We start from the raw sequence: 16,886 nt of genomic DNA on the forward strand, positions 1-16,886 counted from the left end.
TATATATAAAATGAAAAAATAATAAATAAAATACTACTGCAAAGTTCTTTTTTACATTATTTTATAACAGAAGGTAACTCTTTTCTTAACCTTCTCTTAAACTTTTTTCTACTAAAACCTTGAACTAACAAATTCAATTCCTGAATACATTTATGAACTATTAGCCTACATTTTTGCCACCAAAAATTTTCTGTTTTGATTTATTTTGGATTGTTTAACTCACAGTATTGAATTGGCTATGTACCATCTCTGTATAAAAATATTACTACTGCTCTATGTGTAACTGCATAGCAAGCAACATGATGATATACTTATTATACACTCATTTTGAGATTAGTGAGGTGAATACATAGCCATCTTGGATCTTTTGCACGTTTCTCCTAATCTTTGCTTGTGTCATCAATGTAAGCTGTGACTTTACTTACGAACCCCTCCGCAGCTGAGTAACAGCTGAGTAAGCCCGGGTTACAGCTCTTCTCTGTCCCGACCAGCTGATCGCATTGTGACAATGATATGATTGACGTGATGTGCAGATGAAAAATCTGATCACGCATTCCTTATTCTCGCTGTCACAGAAAGCGCGTCTCATGATTGCGTAGCAACGAAAGACGCGCATCCTCTCACGGACTTTTGAAAGAACAAAGCAGCGCGTTGACACGCGTTTAACATGCGCTTTTAGATACGACACGTAAACGTTTACATCAATAATCAAACGAATATACAACTAAGTAAATAAAAATCTTTCTGCGGGCCGAATTATGTTATATGTTTGACAGAAGACTTGCGCTGAACGCGGAGACTTCCGCCACTTAATATGTTCGTGCGGAAACGCACGTATTATGTTCCGCACATGCGCACACAAAATGCATTCGGCCTTTCGGTGCACGTGTGCACCGTGCCGAAAGCCCTGAACCGAAACGGTCCGGTTCGAATACACGTACCGTTACACCCCTATCTAAGACCCTATTATAATGCAAAGCTCTTATAAAACCCCTCTCTGCACACCTCTCAGATATTAGATAGGATTGGCCTCAAACACTACGAAACACTGAAGGTCTTCCTCCATCGGCTGCCTTCATGGCAGGAGCTAGAGGAATTTGAAATGTACATACTGTTGACACAGACAAAAAACTCACAGTCCTTCTCTCACATCCTTCTCTTTCTTTCATGCTATTTTGATTGTTATTTTTCCAAGCTTTATAAACCATTAAACCGTCTTCGTAACGCATTCAGATCCAAGCTAGGTTTGTTTGTATGCTGTATGATGAAAATTGCATTTAAATATGGGAAAAAAACAAATATTGATTGTAGAATTTCAGGTTCTTTCCTTAAGGTGTGATTTCCTTTTTTTTTGCAGTTGTGAATTTCTCCCTCAAAATAAGCTTAAAGTGTTTTAGGTCTTGTAGAAATTGTGGAGGATTTTTCTATAGTGGGGTGATGCCCGGTCTTGCTTTTTACTTAGAGATCTAGGGGTGAATTCCAATCAGAAGTGATTATCCCAAGCATTCAAAGATAAGAACTCTTGATGTGTAAACTATGGAGGGAGTTAAGCAACTGTGTCTCATAGTGTGGCCGTTAAAAATACACTTGGCGAACAGATAAATGAAAACAACATAATTTTCTCTTTATATGGGACTGTTTATGCAGCTTCCCTTCTCGAAGTGCCCTTCAAGTGTGCAAAAACGCTGTTTGGAATTTTCCCCTACTGTCCTGTAGAGTTCAGCTCCAGACCTAATCAAACAAATCTGAATTAGCTAATCATGGCCATCAGAGGGCTATTTCATAAAACTCGCTTGGAAAAGCGAGGATTAAAGTTTCAAACTCGACTTGAATTAACCTAACAAATGAGGCGAGGCTAAAGCGGTTTCAAAAAACAATAAACAAACCCATAAAATAGTTGGAAAGTCCTTATGGATCAAATCCTTGCATGCAGAAACTAAATTTAAATATATCGTCTTATTTTAAAGCGATCACATGAAAGCACGCAATACTGTCAGAATTGATGGCCTAGTGGTTAGTGCTTTCAGCAACGCATGCTGGGATCCGGGTTCGATCCCCGTCCATGCTCTTGTGGCTTTGCTTTGCTGATTTTCATATATTATACTTTTTAAAAATAACACAAATCTTAACTTTTAAAACACAATTTGTAGTTTACTAAGTAACCTATATAATACATATTTAGCAGATGAATGATTTTAATACATTTACAGTAACTTTAAATGTAACTTAAATTTAATTTTTTTTAATTTGGGGGTACATTTCAAAAGCAGCAACTTGAGTGGACAATAAAGTTACAGGTGAAAATAAAACATAAATATATTGTTCATAAGAATGGTAAATGGTAGTATGAGAGATTTTAAACCACTGGTTTATTATCACACTGTTAAAAAAATTAGCTGTAGTTATGCAGCTGTTTGCCAGTAACTTATGTAGATTTAAAGGTTTATTATTTACTGGCAACAGTTTGTTCAAAGTTAAATCAACATTAAACATTAACAAGTCTATGATTTTACAGCATAAAACTATAAAATAACAGCCTCATGCAAAGCATTTTGTGAACCAGAAATCCTCATCAACCTTTTTCTGTTGTTTCCTTCATATTTTGGTTCCCAGAATGCTTTGCATGAGGCTGTTATTTGATGGTTTTATTCTGTAAATAAAAAGACTTGTTAATGTTTAATGTTCATGTTCATTTAACTTTGAACAAACTGTTGCCAGTAAATAACATACATATAAATCTACAGTAAGTTACTGGCAAACAGCTGACAGTAATACTGTAAGTTCTACATATTTTTTTAACAGTGTAGTGTTGATAGATAAACAGAGTTCTATGAATGGTTACAGTGAGGATCAGTTGAAGAAAAGCCTGAGGTATAAGTACATTATACTGTAAGTGAGCTGAAAAATTATTGTATGCAGGACACTAACAATCTTCTCTGTGATAAAAAAGAATTTTAACTCATTACAACAAAATGCCAAGAGCATACCATCACATAATTATATTGTATTCCTTCAGCCATGCAGACACCATAATTTTTTTTTAAATTTCAAGAAAAATGTAACAACTAGAGAAAGATACAAATACTGTAGATCTTTAAAATAATGTGCATTTTTATGCACACCAAGCATAACAAAATGAAATGACTGTACTTGACTTTTGTGTGTTGTATATTTAAATTAAATTTCCTCTTTGTGTGACAGACAATCTGAAAAAAAAAAATATATATATATATATATATATATTTCATCAATACATTGCAATTATAGGAATTAAGATACATCTTAAATTTGTTAATAAACTATTATCCTTATATTGGGGTAGTTAAGATTATCATTTATATTCAACATTTGATAGGCTTATAATATACCATATTATGAAACACATGTCTATATTTTATTAATTATTATTGTAACAAAATTTATCAAATTTAATATATAAGTTGATTTTCTTTAATTGTTAGCTTAATAGTGGTTAATAAAGTCAAATAAAATGTAAAAGAGTCAACTGTAATATCATTGCATTTACATTTCAGTGTCAGTGGAAGTCTAGTTAAGCAACAACTGAGGCTTAGCCTGACAGTTAGCCTGCTCCGGACCAGGCTAGTTTGCAAGCATAAGTTTCCATAGTAACCGGGGTTGAACTAGTTCAAGTTTGTTTTATGAAACAAAATCCACCGGCAATAAGCCAGACTTAACAAAATAAGCCTGGCTTATTCTGTAATCTAGTTTTATGAAATAGCCCTCAGGATTACTTGGAAAAATAACAGGCAAGTGTGTTTGATTAGAGTTGGATTGGGCACCTCTGATTTGTAGGATCTGAATGACAGACTACTTCCATTTTCATTACAGTGCAGAGGTCTTCAACAGTGCTCCTGGGAATGTACTATTGAAACACACAAATTTAATTCCAACCCTCCTTCAACACACCTGTCTGTAATTTTCAAGTGATACTAAAGAACTTCATTAGCTGCTGCTCTCGCTCACTCCCTATACTAATTTAATTCCTGCCCTCCTTCAACACACCTGTCTGTAATTTTCAAGTGATACTGGAGAACTTCATTAGCTGCTTCTCTCGCTCACTCCCTATTTTGGAGAGTTGTGGCGCACTACAGGGTTCACTCAGGTTTTGGACACCAATACAAAATGGCAGACGCCAATATATTGCATTTTACAACAATTCTTTATGGTTCTCAAATCTGATTGGCTAAGAGCCCTTCCCAGCCGTGCAATATTCTACTGATAACATAACAGTAACCCCTTCACCATTTCTATAATTCCTCCACCTGGTCATTTTAGAAATAGTGAGGGAGGCTTCTTAAACTCTTTCCCACCAGTGTTTTTTAAAAAAGGTTGTCAGCCAGCGCCAGCATTTTCTATGATTTTCACAAAGTTTAATGCGTTCCAGAAAATGTTCTTCTTTAAATATATAAACATGCAATATATCAAATGAAAGAACAGACCCTCTGCTTTAAAAAAAAAACATTTCATCCTACTTTTATTTATTTCTCTTTTTATCACCTCTTAAATATGGGTAGATTCTTTTTAGCAAAAAGCTGAGATAATTTCAATTTTTGTGAATGACTTTTGTTAGAGATCAGATTCAGAGCGATGATCAAAACATACACAGAGTTTGAACTGTTTGCCCTGAGGGAATACTTCCGGGTTTTTATAAGTTGGATAAAAACAGCACCTTGTGGATAATTGCGGAAATACGTATTGCCGGAAAAACATATCATTGGCAGTGAAGCGTTTTCTCTTAATTGACGAGTAAACTAAAGAGTTAAACACTTGAGCCATACGGTCACATATCTGTGACTGAAAAAAGCTGCCACCAAAGTGGATTGTCACAAACGCACATCCACGTGCTCAAACACTGTTTTTAAACACTTTCTGCGTGTCTCAGTAAGGGCTCAGTCACACCAAAAGCGTTTATGGCAGTTGCAGGCGCCTTTTTTGAATGATATTCTATGGGCAGGGCGCGTTTGCGCGCTGTTTATGCGCGCCGAGCGCCTTGCGGTTTTCTGCCGCCTGCCGCGCACGCGTTTTTGAAGGAGCGCTGAGAGCGGAGGAGCGCCTGACGTCATTCGCGTCTTCCATTGTCCAATCGAATGAGGGGAGAGGCGGGCCTTACATTGTGGCGAGGGAAGTTTACAGTTGCTTTGAAGAACCGGACTCCACTCGCTCACTCTCTCCTGCGTGTTTGTGCTCCTCTTATCCTCAAACAAGGTCAGAGCAAGCGCCCTCTTTTTAAAGTTTCTGCTAATATGACAGTTAACAGCAAAAGAGCCCTCACGCTTCAATATTTGATTGACAAGACAGCTGACTCGGTGGTTGCTTAGCAATATGAAAAGCCGCGCTGCACTGCTCTTTTTTAAAAAAGGCAGTGCGTCGCGCCTTGCGTTTGCAAGCGTTTAAAGCGCTTTTGGTGTGACTGAGCCCTAAGTTTGCTAGTTTATAAATCAGTTTGTTAATCCCATTCGAAATTGATTATTCCTATGCCCTAATCCCTTTGAAGATCAGAGCTCTTGGATGTAAATTTTTGCGGGAGTAGCGCAATAATGTCACATCGTGTGGACGATTAAAATACACTTGGCGATGGCGCAGAGTATGGAACTGCTAGTAAGGACACAGGCTCACAATACATTGGGACACTTGATAACTTATTTTCCTGTGACGTAACTATTAAAACACGTTGTGAGATTTCACCACTGTTATTTATAAGCAGCATGCAGAAACATCTCCCTGATTTATAAAAAAAAACTGGTTACATTATAAAACATTTCATTATTCAGTTTTATGTAGTACTGACAATAACAAAGTCCAGTAATAAAGCAAGTGCTCGTACCGCGTTAAGATTAAATGGAAAATGAATAGTATATAAATATAGTTTTATTAACTTTTACCTCACGCAAAAACAGTAACAATAATACTAAATATGAATAAAAGAAACAAGTAATAGATTCATGAGACCAAATACTGCTGATTTGATCAACCCAAAACAAAAAAAAATTCATTTTTGATCAAAGTGTCTGAGATTAGGCTGTGGTCAGCAGGGTAGGCGAACACTGATGCCCGCTGGCCACGTCTGGATCTCACGTTTGAATCTTTCTAAGCAAATGTTCAAATAGGTGCTATCTTTACTAATCGACTGCAGATTTGAGTACTCGCCTGAACTAATCTTAAAACTACACTTTGTGACCAAAAAAACTGTTATATTAAGAAATGGCTAGTCCGTCTATTTGGTTTAGGGATGTCCCGATACCACTTTTTTTTCCCGATCCGATTGTGATACCAGAATTCAAAATATCAGCCGATACTGAGACCTGCCCAATACTACTGTAATTAAATTTGCATAGTGCTTTCTGCTACATCTAGTATAATTTTAAATGTAAAAATCTATTATTTAAAATGATTTACAAGTTACAGAAAACATGAGTAATTGTTTATAATGGCAGTGTTTAGGAGAACATATAATAGTTACGTTTGATCAGTTAAGTATGCTAAATATTTTTTTCTTAATTGCGTAGAACTGTCATAGTAAAAAATCTTTAGTGTGCAGATGGTTATTTTGGGAATTATGCGCTTGACTTTTTATGCACATTCCGGGTGCAGAATTGATGTGCCTAAATCATATAAACGCTACGTTTATGGGCTTTCTGGGCGCATAATTGATGCCCTTGAATCATCCTCTCATGGGAATCCTCTCTCCGCAATGGAAAGTTCATTACTGTTAAAACACAAAGAAAGCCGAAAGGTTACCCGTCATTCTAGCCTTCAAATCCATGGTGGAAGAAAGTAGTTCCCCAACAGAGGCTTTTAAAATCACTTTGTTGTTGTTTTTTAGTTTTCTTATTGGAAGCTTATGCTGTCAAATTGTTGAATGAAAGCAAAGCAATATCGCTTTTGGAGTCGTATGATACAGCTCTATTTTTAACTTAACCTCCTAAGACCCGAGATTTGGATTGTCTTTTTTTAGATTTCTACCAGATTTCTACAAATTTTGGGGTTAGGAAGAACCAATAAATATAATAACCAAAACATTTTCTTAGAACGTGAAGCAGTGTATTTGTCCATGTTTGTGTACAACAAGTTCCAGTTACACAGAATTAAATATTATGGTGCAAAACAACAAATCATCCAGGTCTTAGAAGGTTAAATCCGATGAATGCTGCAAAATGCTGTTTGAGAAAGGAAATCCATGCTACATTTGAAATAGCACAGGATATTTTTAGATCTTTTTGTAAGTGAAAGTGGTTTAGAAGTTTTGCAAGTATAAGTGTTGATGGCAATCAATGCTGGCTTATTAATAGCAAAGGTTATTCCAGTTTCTAAGGGCAGCTAGGCTATGGCACTCTTTGCTTCTCACTATGTCTGTTAACTGATGCTGTTAGTTTTACAGGGGTTTTTTCAGTCGCAAATGGTGATTGTGAAATAAGACCTTACATAAGTGTTTTATTCAACCACAAATTCACATTTTTGTATGTCTTAAGTAATTTGTTTTTCACAGTGTTGCTGAACTGTGCACCATCATTGGCATAAAGTTTGATACAACACTAGTATCTTGATGCAGTGTTGATGCAGTGTCTACATATTTGGCTGGACGTTAGTTGTAATTTATGATTGTTAGTTGTAATCAGACAGAAATCATGCACCAGAAATATGTTGAGAATGTTTACTGTATGTTTTCTCCTTTAAAATGTAGCTCTTATTTGTACAACATCTGGGTTCAAGACTCTGAGTGACATTTATTGAGACATAGATGTACAGGAACAGTTAAACATGTCTAATATCGTACGTCAGTCAGTGTATTTCTCTTAATCTGTATCTGAGAAAAATTTGTAGCAAAAGTAAATTGCCTGAGTTGAAGTGCCTGAGATGCTTTTGTTTCTAGACTGCTCTGTGATTGGGTCCACTGAGCGGTGGAGGTTACAAGCCTTTCAACATCAGACGTGGCTTTCCAAACATCACCACAGACATGAAGCAGACTGTGGTCTAGGGTGAAGCAAAGGTTAGGGGTGTAAAAATTAAGCATGCCATAGTGCTCTGTGAAAGAGGCCTTTGATAGTACTACAAAAGTCCTGACACTTGCATCTTTAGGTTTTGTCTCTGCTGTTTCTTGTTGATTGTTAAGCTTTAAAATCGGTTTTGGTGTGTGGCACTTGAAATTGTGTAAAGGACTGAGAGTATAAATAACATTGAAGTCTCAAACCTTAAGCCATGTAGGTATTTATAGACCCCCAGACAGGAACTACGCTTAACTTGACACTAGAGTATAACAATGAATCTCTCATAATGTGAAGAACAGATTCTATAATAAGACTTTTGGCTGTTGTACCAGATTTTGAGTAAAGGAGAAAAGCAGGACAATCTTTGTGCCATCTGAGACGCCCTGTCCAAGTTCACACAGCCCAGCTGTCAGCACCAAAACTCTCAATTTCCTCGACGAGCATCCTGAGTATTCCAACCATATGAAAAACTGAGTATATTTTATGCAAGACCTGTATGTGGTTTTCCTGTGATTTGTCTGCAAGACTCTAATGAATGTATTTGAAGAGCATTTGGGCAGATATTACCTGTTTGTATTTCACATTAACAGTGTAATGCCAGTGAGCTTTCTCAATCTGTAGTCAGGCTTAAACAAATTTGAAGGGTTCAGAACAAGCCTTTGTTTGCACCTTTTGTGCCCATCCACACCTCTCATGTGCAATTTCAGTTGACATAAAGAGGTGGATCAACCTGCTCTGCCAGAGTTCTTACACTTTCCATCCGTTTTGTGGTCCATCAAGTGCGTGTCTTTGTTTACATCAATATAGATCTGCCTGCAACTTATATGAACTACAGACTGCGCAGTCTTTGTTTGGAATGGCTGGATTTGTTTTGCTGACACGATTAAGACTTTGATGCACAAAAGTGGTTCGGTTCAAAGTAATTTGTCATATAAACTGAAAGGTTTTGTGATAAGGTATGTGCATTGAATAACAGTTTTTGTTTTCTTTTATTGCCTTTTATTTTCATTTGGCGCAGATTGACATTTTTCATGCTAGTGGATTTCTCGTTTGTGTATTGAAGGACTGTTATGTTAAGAGTTGTATATCAAGACATCTTGGGCCTGTGAACATTTCCATGAACTGTACATCATTTGAGTCTGCGTGTATTCAGTTGGTGTCAGTGCAAGTGTTGGTGTTTGGTTGTACATGGAGTGTGTGTGTGTGTGTGTGTGTGTGTGTGTGTGTGTGTGTGTGTGTGTGTGTGTGTGTGTGTGTGTGTGTGTGTGTGTGTGTGTGTGTGTGTGTGTGTGTGTGTGTGTGTGTGTGTGTGTGTGTGTGAACAATCTACTACTCATACTGCCTCTAATAGGAGAGTCTCACATGCTTCAACAGGCAGATAGATTTGGGAAGAGTGGAAAGGGCCGAATAGAGGGGTTTACACTCCCGGAGAGAGGGAGGTTTTACAGAAGGGAAAGGGGAGGAGTACTCTCTGGATGAGTTACCACAGTGACAGGCAATCTCAGTGTGTGTGTTTGTGTATGCTCACACGGTGTATATTATCTTTCTCTCTCACATGCTATCAGCATTCCCACCGAGAGTTTTTGGAGACTGGCTGTCTTTCTTTTGATGAGGGTGATTCAGTAGGACTGAAGATTTTGGATTAGCACAGAAATCCACTGAGGGTGAGTGACAATCACATATAGAACTGTCTCTCTCTCTATCTCTCTGTCTCTTTCTCTCTCTCTCTCTCTCTCTCTCTCCCTTGCTCTCTCTCTCTCTATCTCTCTGTCTCTCTCTCTCTCTCTCCACCTGTCTCTGGAATTCATCAAGTCCCCTCGCTCAGCCTGCAGTCATAGTTCTCCGTGCCCGAGCAAGTCATCCTGACATATTCTATCCCCCACTTTTGTTCTGCATGCCTACATTCTTCCTCACCTCCTGGCATTACGTTACTGATATCACTCTCTCTCTTTTTCTCTCTCTCTTCTATCTATCTCTGAATTGTGGACTTCACAATAACACGAACATGTGTTTTCAACATCAAGATCTAAGGTTAACATTGATATGGATGAATAAGAGAAAGTGTATGTTTAAAATATACTGATTGTCTGTCCTTGTGCAATGCGATTCTTTATGGGTTTAAAAATGTTAATATTACCTTTTAATTACCTATTAATATGAGTTTTTGAGTTAATTTAAACATTTTTGCAATGGGACAAATAAACTTTTTTAAAAGAACAAAAGTTTTTTTTACAGATTTGGACAGCCTATACATTTCTTAGTGTAATGGAGATAGTCGAATCTACAGTAGTCATTCAGAAAGTGTAGTTGGCATTAATGTTGTACTGAAACGCTTTGTGTGTCCATGGACAGATGCCCACAAGGCTTTGCTCACTGTTATTGTTTTAAATAGCCCTGTTAAGACTTTGTGTGCCGTCATTGCAATGAGTTCACACCCCATTAACTTTACATACGTAAAGTAGACTGTTCATACATCAGCCAAGTCAATGTCACACAGAGAGAGAAAGAGAGAGAGAGAGAGAGTATAAAAAAAGAAAGAGAGAGAGTGTAAAAAGAGCAGGGCTCGTTAAAATGATAACTGGTTTAGATGAATGGCTGTTGAACTTTTGTAAAGGGCAAAATGGATGTGACTGGGTTGATTTAAGGCTGCTGTGGACCCTTGCATGACACCCCTGTTCAGAAGCAGAGCACTCTCATAATTTATACTGCACTCAGTTTAGGAACTGAACTAGGGCTAGGTGATATGTAAAAAGATATTAAAGAGATATTCTTTCTTTTTATATTGAGCGTCAGTTTATGCAGTGTCGCCTTCCTATCCAAAAACACAGTTTGGAATTCGTCCTTGATTAACGCAACCTCTGGTGTATGGTAACTAAAAGTCTATTTGGCAACTTCCAAGTTTTATCATGTCATTTTCTGAATATTGTCGATGATCGTTTGGTAACAGACTGTTGCAATTGACATCCCGATGCTTGCAAACATTGTTGATTTCTTAAGCTATCATATCTCTCACTGAACTGAACAAGTCTGTGATTCGTATCATTTGCGATTTTGCGTATTCAATAGCATAAGTGCTTCTAAAACTGGATGTGACAGAATAAATGCACTGGATAGTCTTTATCTAACAAATTATCTAAGAAATAACATCCCAGTCTCACAAAATTTTGTTATATAGTCACGTAAATTTTTGATTCTTTTTTCGTGATCGTATAACTGTTTCCTGTTTTCGTGTGATTATCACGTATTGGTTACTCAACTGTTTTGTCCTATTTTCTTACTATTGTCGCTTCGGTTTAGGGTTTGATTTACATAAAATGACATCCCTACCCAAACACAACTCTAACCCCAACGCCAGGCGACATATAAAAAAATTAATCAGAAAAAATAGTAAACCAATACATAAAGTGACATTCTAATGCAAGCACCAAATCTAACCCTAAACCGAAGCGACAATGGTTTGAAAATAGGAAAAAGCAGTTGAGTTACCAATACGTGATAATCACAAGAAAACAGAAATTTGTTATACGATCACAAAAAACGCGGAAATTTGTGATAATATCACAAAAACAGAATCAAAAATGTATGTGACTATATAACGAAACCTTGTGAGACTGGGTAGGAAATAACTTTCAGGTCCTGAATATGTACCTATGCTAGCTGTGCATATTTGTTTGAAAATTCTTCCAAGAGTTCATGTTAAGATATGATGACATTATTAAGAGACAATGGATCTCATTCACTAAGCATGTGTTTAACTTACAAATCATGATTCAACAAAAACTTTCATACAAAAATTTCTCCTAAATGTTTGCAAAAACGTCATCATGATCAAAGAAAAAGACCCCTATAATATTTATCTGTGTTATATATTTTATATATTTTTTCCTTGTTCGTGATTATTGCGTACGTTTGGTCTTGTTCTTACCTTTTTGCATTTAAAATCATTTTTAGGATGAAAGTTTTTGTTGAATCATGATTTTTACGTTAAAACTTCCGTACGCACATTTTACGAACAAATTTGTGCTTATAAATGCTTAGTAAATGAGACCCATTATCAGTAAAGGTACATTGTATTATTTTGACTCTAGACCCTTGTGGGAACCCTCCCATATTGTGTGTGCTACAGCTGGACCTGAAGGTAAAACCTGTGACCCAGAGTTCACTGAAAGTGTTGGAAGCATTGCTTTCTCTCTCTTTTCATCCTGCAGGTGTCTTTTTAACACTCAGTAAATAACCTTATAATTAAAGCTATATATATATATATATATATATGTATGTATGTATGTATGTATGTATGTATGTATGTATATATTTTACATTTTTGGAAAGGCATGCTTTTTGTGTATACATGGTTGGTTGTTTTATAGTTCTGGGTTAAAAAATTACTTGTGTTTGTAAACCTGGGGTCACAGAGGCACACAAAGTATTTATATTGCTTGAAGGCATTGCCAACATAGGTATTCATTGTGTTTAGAGTCTTCCTCTAGCTCAGTTAGTAAGGCATTGCATTAGGTGCTCGAAAGCTGTGGGTTTGAATCCCAAGTGCACATACTGATAAAAATGTCTAGCTTCCATGCACCGTGAGTCGCTTGTATAAATGTAATTACAGACTGGTCTTGAAATAAATGTGTATGGCCCTGTTTACATTTTTAAGTGTCACTTTCTGACAGGGTCATGGCTATGATTCATGGGGCCAAGGACAACGTTTTGTATAGGTGGGCCCCCTTGCCCTAATATGTAGGCTATGCCATAGATGTGCTTAGTGGGCCCCTACCATCACAAGGCCTGGGACAATGTACCAGTTATCCACCCGATGACAGCACTTGGACAACATGGAACAGAATGGGAGAGCATGAGAATCTTGGAAAGAGAGAGGCACAGGATATTACAGTATGCCTGTACAAAACAATAGAGGGAGCACATTGCTCTCAAACTTCAATTTCCTTTGCTCAAGCTCCAACCATTCGCCTTGGCCCATTGTGCTCCATCCACATCCCGACCCTCCTCAGTGCACGAGTTGCTCGTGTATGGGGATGTAAGAAACTCTTGTGGTGGAGAAATGAAGAGCAGGGTTATTTGAGGTTTTTCCTCATACTTTGGCCTGTCTCTGACCTCTGTCTCTGGTTTGCATAACATCAGGGTAAATCACTTTTCTATTAAAACAAAAAACACATCCTCTCTTGCTTTTTCTCTCTTGCTCTCCCTCTGAACAACTTGTGCTTCTTGTTTAAATTAGACAAACAGCTCAGTGATTTCCCCAGAGATAGGATTCACTTCTTATTAGGTTTGCGTAACAGGTTGGCTATGTGTGAGTCTTTCCAGATGCCATGTTTATTTCTAGAGAGTTTCATTTCATCATCATATAGCTCAGTAATCCGGCTTGATACCTTGATCACCCGTCTGATTTCATGTTGAAGTATAGGTGCAGGCAAAGGTTTCATGTTGCTACTGAACTCTTCATGTCCTCTGCCGTTCAATCTATCATACCTTTATTTTGTTGATTAGACATGTCAGTTGAAAAATGTATATCATGTGTAGCAATTCAGCTGGTTAACATTGTCTGTTTGGACAACATTTTGTCCACAAGCTGTTTTACTTAACTGACAAGCAACCTCTCGGACAGTGATGTCTGGGGAATGATTTGTTCATCTTTGTGGGGTTGCAGACAGTAGGAATTCTTATAGACTCTTCTCATAGTCAGAAAGTTTAGCTACAGAGAACCCTAACTATTGTTTATAGCTGCTTGTTGTTATTGATCTTGCATTATTTATAAATAAGATGTCTCATAGGAAGAACTTGTTTGGGTGGACCTGCTCAGATTTACAATGATGTAACATTGAGTCTCTCAGTGAGGTCTATCAGCACGGTGTGGTCACAAAGACGCCTCAGTTAAAGAGAGGTGGAGTGTGCGAAAAGTCATAATGTGTCACAGTTGTTGACTGTTGAAAAAAATAAATGCACGTTGTACTGTAGCATTTCTACAGCATCCCATCCATGTATCTCACTCAGAGTTAAACATCAGTGGATATTTATGAAGGTGGATATTTATACATGTACTGTAGGTGTGAGTGATAAAAGCCATCACTAACCCCTAACCCCAGATTTTCAAGTCTTGCCTAATAACCTATAACTGAACTTATATGTACAAATAGTCTCTTGTATTTTGTACTGGGCACATTTGCATTGGTGATAAAGGTGTGTGTGTGTGTGTGTGTTATAGGAATGCTGGAAATCTTCATAGCTGTGTAATGAAATGTTAATCTACTGAGGTTTTGGTGTTTTGTTCCGACATCTATTTTATTTATATTGCCTTCAACATTTGAAATTTATCAATTTATGTCCTATTCTTAAAAAAAGAAAAGATAAATTGCCTTCTTTTTGGCCATAAGGAAGCCTCATATTATCATAAAGATTTAGGCAACATTGTAGGTCTTTATAATTTTAAAATGGAAGCATTCAAGTAAAGAATACTAAACAGTAGCGTACTTGAAGCAAAAATAACATTGTAATACAGTAAGTCAAACATTCATTAAACACAGCATAGCTGTGCGTTCACACCACCGCTGGCGAGAGCGTCAAAAAACGCACCTGCTGCCCTGCCAACGACGCTACAGAAAAAGAGTAGTGGATGCTCTGACGCTCGAATGCAATCTCTGGAATACTCTCAAGTGGATTACTTCTGTTGGTTTCCGCCTTCTGATTGGTTGCCACCGAACGTTTTTGCCTTCCGATTGGTTGCCACTGAACCGCGTCATAGCTCATTACCATACAGTTGAGCTAATTTCAACTCTCCTCGACGCTCACAGCGTCCAAGACGCGCCGCTGCTTGCCGAAGCTCGCCGCTGGCCCTCATTGAAAATGATGACTTCGGGTCACTTTTACGCTTATGCCGGCAGCGGTGTGAACGCACAAAAGTGATGCGCAGCTTTATGTAATGGCTTATTGCTTTAATAGCGAGTTCCTCTTCAGCCATTTCACACTGTTATGTTGATAATAGTTCATTGTTTATAGTTCATATTGGTGATCTTATAGTCCATTTGAAAATATTCTTTTGAACTGACTGTATTCGTCAGAAAAACACTAAATAACTTAAGTAACTTCACTTTACCTGTCGCTGTTTTCTCTGTGTGTGTGTGTGTTCTGCTCATGACAGACATAAGATAAAGCTTGGCCGGCCCGTACACATCCTCCGCCTCCATAAAAATTGCAAAAAGCGTGATCGGCTAAAGTCTTAAAAAATGTGCTGTTGATGTTTATAAGCTGTACACACGCCGCAATCAAATGTTCTGCTACATCACGCTCTGAAAGTGATATTATCGCAAACAATATATCTCGCACACCCCTAGATTAAAGGTGGTCCTCTAGCATATTATACATTTATTACAGGCACAGCTGCTTCTACTGGTAAAGTATTTTTTACTTTAGAAGGTTAATTGTTTTGCTCAAGTGCACAATATTGTTGGCTTACAGTTTTGAACCATGAGCAGATAGGCTCTATGAAAGCATTATCTCCTGGGGTCTCTCTGTTTTGCTTTGCCTCTCTCAGAATTTACTTTAAATCCTTTATATAAGCTTTATATTACTCATGTCATCATAGAGATAAAAGATTTATATGACAAAATGAAGATTTCGCAACATTACAAAACATCTAAAGCTAGTCAGAGGCAAAATATGAAATACCAGAAGCATCAGATTTTTGTAGAAATGCAATTAGTTAATAGAGAATATAATTAATAGAAGAGACTAATGTGCACGTGTAATGATGTGTGGGATAATTATGATAGCACATTTTAGTAGTTAATTAATATAAAATGAATGTTTTTTGCCAAACGGACCCGAGACGACCCGAACTAGTATCTTGCGTTTGTGCGGCAATGTCTTTTTCCAACCCCTCCTCTGTTTGCTTAGAGCGCTTGCGACATTGTGTGGCTGGCGGTAGGTTAATTTTCGTTGAGACACACCTGTCAATCAATTTTATATGTACATTTTAGCGGTTACCTTAGTGTCGTCGTTAGATAACAAAGTAAAATAAATGGAGCAGCAGGTCAAATTGTTTGCGAGGCCACAGAGGTTTCTTTCTATCTGGTGCGTGCGAGCCTGCAGACTGCATACACACGTCGGTGCCATTAACACTTGGGTCCAGTCGGGTTAAAAATATTGCCACTGGTTCAGGTCGGACTTAAGTCTAATTCCCCACCACACCATCGGCTCCCACAGGTCAGGTCTTTCTTAAAAAAAAAGATTTATGCACGTCGGGTTCGGGTAAAAAGTGATTCGGTTCATTACGGGTTGGATATATTTCTTTGGACCTGAGAAGACCTCTAGCTGACAGGCATGCTGATTTGCAAAGCTTAAGTCAATATTGTAGTCTGGTGTAACCCCATCACCCTGTCACAGTGTTATCTGGGGGAAATCCTCTCCCACAATGGACTGAGGTTCAAAAGAGGTTTGAAAAGCTCCAAAAGTCAGACATAAAAGCCCTCACCCTGTAAGCTTGAAAAAAGATTAAACTTTGTTCCCTTAAGCTCACCCCTAAAATGTGTGTTCCATTGATAAAGATTTTATACTTCATACTGTTTTATAATGAGTGGATAAGATATTGATTGTGTATCTTGTATCTATACTTGTATTTTTTGTGTTAAGCTATTTAACACATTAAGTGTAATTTTATAACACATTGTGTAATTTTGTTTTGATTTGTGTTCAAATAAATAAAAGTGACAACACAAAATGTGTTGATACAATAGTATCACAGAGATGTATCTAGTTTGGGACAATGCATAGTTATTTGTCCCTAAAATAACTCAGATTGTGTTGTTTTTAACACAACCATTTTTAGAGTATAGTGTCTCATGGGATTGAATGTGATTGACTTTAACT

At 37.4% G+C, this 16,886-nt stretch overlaps 1 protein-coding gene across 5 annotated transcripts in view; it reads left to right on the top strand.

Moving 5' to 3' along the window:
* Window positions 1-16,886, top strand: part of plekhg4 (pleckstrin homology domain containing, family G (with RhoGef domain) member 4) — a 103,409-nt gene that overhangs the window by 2,280 nt on the left and 84,243 nt on the right. The window contains exon 2 of one of the 5 annotated variants that reach the window (XM_073859021.1): window positions 9,572-9,670. The exons of the other annotated variants lie outside the window; for them this stretch is intronic. The gene's annotated coding sequence lies outside the window, so the exon portion shown is untranslated. The remainder of the gene's footprint in view (window positions 1-9,571; window positions 9,671-16,886) is intronic. 5 annotated transcript variants of the gene reach the window in all.

The sequence above is a fragment of the Misgurnus anguillicaudatus genome, chromosome 21, assembly GCF_027580225.2.
Source record: "Misgurnus anguillicaudatus chromosome 21, ASM2758022v2, whole genome shotgun sequence".
Classification (NCBI taxonomy): Eukaryota; Metazoa; Chordata; class Actinopteri; order Cypriniformes; family Cobitidae; genus Misgurnus; species Misgurnus anguillicaudatus.